Source organism: Halyomorpha halys, unplaced genomic scaffold (assembly GCF_000696795.3).
Source record: "Halyomorpha halys isolate HHAL.00 unplaced genomic scaffold, Hhal_1.1 Scaffold562.1, whole genome shotgun sequence".
In the NCBI taxonomy this organism is placed as follows: Eukaryota; Metazoa; Arthropoda; class Insecta; order Hemiptera; family Pentatomidae; genus Halyomorpha; species Halyomorpha halys.
In genome coordinates this window covers 193,999-197,575 of record NW_027114410.1, presented here as the reverse complement: position 1 = coordinate 197,575, position 3,577 = coordinate 193,999, and the positions used below count along the sequence as shown (strand labels likewise).

Below are 3,577 nucleotides of genomic sequence, written 5' to 3'. Positions count from 1 at the left end.
CGAGGCGTCTGAAAAGAAGATGGCCTCGAGACCTTATATTGTAAAAATGTTTTTAGAGTGCTACCATTGGGTAGTTTCTCTACATGCTTGTACCATTATGATTTCCTCAAATTTACTTGATGTATTTATGTACAGTTGTAAATATCAGTAAATAAATTTAAAAAAATATATATATATTTTATGTCATAAGAAAATATTAAAATTTCAGAGGTCAGTTCGTTATTAAGTCGCACGAAATTACGCTCCTATCCATTTGCCAAAAAAAGTACCCCTGGTGGGACTCGAACCCACAATCCCCGGTTTAGGAGACCGATGCCTTATCCATTAGGCCACAGGGGCTCTTGAGAAATTCAATAAAAATATAGGTAATCATGTCTAATGACTGTATATTATTAATATTTTACTGAACCGAGGGGTAGACTGAAACGTAGATGGGAGGATTACATTAAGATTAATTTAGTAGATTTTGGTTTTGAGGGGCGTGTCGGCATCTCAAACCTTCAGGACTGTATGTAATAGACTCACCGCGTTACCTTATTTATATCCATAATAATTTATTCATCCTTTTATTAATACAAGGACAAAACGCAAACATCCCTTGTAGTAGATTACGAGATTACTAATTCCTCGTTTCATTTTATGATTTCCTCAACAGTCAATATGAACATCTTGCGTCGTCATATCTCCCCGTACACTAATCGTTTACCTCTTCGTAGTTACAGTTTAGTTAACTTATCGTCAGCTAAATTAACTTTTGCTGTAAACACAAAGTTATCCCTAGTTTAGTAAAAGCGGAATAGGAGTTGGCAATTTGCAGACAAGGGGTTCTACACGTTTCAATATGAGTTGTTAGCGTTATCATTTTTTTAAATATGGTATAATAATTTTTAATTAATCCATTAATGAATGCGCTTGTATTAATTGTTTGTTAGTTTTGAAAGGGCCTTTAACAGCCTGGTCATCAACGCCCGTTGGTCGTTGGCTTTGGTAAGGCCTAGTTGTTTTAGTCATAGCTTTGGTATGGTGTACTGATCCGCACCAATTATAATTAAATTTGTGGCAATTTGTTTTTAATTTGTTTAATAATCGTTACGATATTGGAAAGGATGGTGAAAAGCAGATAACTGACTGTTCTAATTTTAAAAATAAGGGAAGCTAAATAGATAATTATGATAATTAAAGGCTGGTTATTAAGTTAGTCTGATTGATGAATTTAATGACTTTTACAATTACAGATTCGTCGTTTCTCAACGCCATTGGGACATTTGTTGGTATCCCTAACTGGTTCAGAGTTGATGTGTAGTGACGACATTCTTCAAAAATGTGTTTGACGGTCAGATTGCTATTACATTTTGAACATTTTGGAGGTGCCTCTCCTGTTTTGAGGTGGATGTGTGTCAGTCGGGTGTGTCCTATTCTGAGTCGGGTGATCACTACTTCTTCACGGCGTCTACTTCGGGTTGATGCCAGGACTTCACATCTTTCTTTATAGGTTTCAACTTACTGGGTGGACTGCTTGTATTAATTTACATGTATTTTTCATTAATGATTACTCCAAATTGATTTAATAATTTTTGTTAAATGAATTTCAAATTTTATTTTTTATAATTTATTCTTCATTAAAACCTCTTCTCTGATCTCCTGTCCATAAACCAATTAAAAAAAATTGTTATTTAATTTTAAAACTTATTTTAAAATAACGATGAGTCAATGTTGACCCTAGATTTATATAAATGATGAGATGGTTCAGGGTGCGTTCAGTGGATAAAATCTAAAAAGAAAGAAAAAAAATAACAATATTGATGTATAAATAGCGACAGGTGTATTATAGACTATTCTAATTATTAAAAGAAGAAAAAGGCTGTATGAGAAAAATTAATAAACAACAAAAAATAGAATACAAAAATCTAGTTTGTATTTTTTTTCCCTTCTTCTAAGTCCCACCCATGGGTGTGTGGGGATGAAGTCAGGATTAAAAAGGGATTGAAAGTAGCCTCTTTTTCTGCATTCTGGTAATGCATTTTAAGAGGGGGCTATCTGAGTCTGTGTGTGTCCGTCACATTTGTGCCCGTCCTGTCGGTGTCGTCCTAAATAGTGTGTTCGTACAGTACTGAAGGCTGTCAAAAAAATTGATGTGTCCCTTAATAAAAATTCTGTCACGGTCGGTAGTTCAATTGAGGAATATTAGGGCGTGAAGATGAGGAAACCCGAAAAATATCGGTCAAAAACCACAGTTGTCTACATGGAAATTCGTATTTTAGGGTTTCAAAAGATGTGAAAAACAGAATGAAATTTATTTAAAATTAATTTTATGAAATAAGTGGATATAAAAACATATATGCAAGTATTGATGACGAAATAGTTTGCCGTGGATAATATATATAAGAGTGCCAACGTTTCGGTCAGAATTTCTAGCCTTCATCAGGGCTGCTTGAAAGTGATGGAAAATTCAAGTGACTTTTCCTCTAATAAATTGCACTAATGATACTGATAAACAAGCTTTCACTTATTTGTGGTCTCACTGAACCCACCCCAAATCATCACCTCATGTAATTGTAAGTAATTTAATATTTAAGCAAAATAACAGTATTAAAGAAATAAAATATAAAGTTATATAATCCAAAAGGAATAAAGAAATATGAATATTTTAATTTAATAATAATTTAAAACTAAAGTTGTGGAAAAAAATAAATGTAATACATAGCTCTATTAGGGCTCATGTTTCAGTAAATTTACTCTTCTTTAAATAATGTTCTCTTAGATTTTCTATTCTTGTTGGTTGTTTTTAAGATATAGAGCTCCAAATGAAAAATTAGTGTTTTTATGGTTTTGAAACAGCCGCCATTTTTTATTCCCCTACCTATACTTGACAGACTCATTAATTTTGACTAGTAATTATACATGGTTTTCATTAAAGTAATAAAAAATTGGGGTGAGATAACTGCCTTTTTTTTTTCCTCTTGGGCTCTTGTACTAACATCAGTGTCCACAGTCTGTGTTGTACAAATGACCCTCAACGGTAACAGAATGGAGAACATTATGAACGATGGAGTATTTAGAGAATGGACTGTTAGCCTGCCTGGAATCGGCTACAGTCTTGTCCAGCCTGAGCGATTTGTGCCATTAGTTGGTGCTGAGTGGCACTTAGCGCTCTGGAGTCGAGTGTTGCTTCGTACTCGACGCTCAGCTTCATTTATCTTGTGTTCCATGGATTTGTGTCTATATCTATATAGTTAGTCAATTGGCACATTAGCCATTATTATAGCCACCTCAAATTGATGAAGTATTTTTGAAGGAAAGCTTTAAAAGAATAAAACAAACAATTTACTTGTTTGGGATAACAATAAAAGAGAGAGAAATAGTTTATTCATCTATGCTGCCAAATTCATCTGGTTGCTACATTACATATCATACTAATCAATCCGTGATCGGACATATATAAGTTACATAAATTTACATGATATAATAAAAATGAAAGAAAACAGTTTACTTTTATAATCCCAAAACAGATATGCCTCTTTTTATTCCAAACTCCTTAACCATCCTAACCCATTAATTCTTAATCTTTCATCCTTAA

General features: G+C 33.2%; 1 non-coding gene across 1 annotated transcript; it reads right to left on the bottom strand.

Moving 5' to 3' along the window:
• Positions 1-266: 266 nt before the first annotated feature.
• TRNAR-CCU (transfer RNA arginine (anticodon CCU)) lies at positions 267-339 on the bottom strand. The gene has a single exon. It is a non-coding gene; the product is annotated as a tRNA-Arg (tRNA).
• Positions 340-3,577: the final 3,238 nt, after the last annotated feature.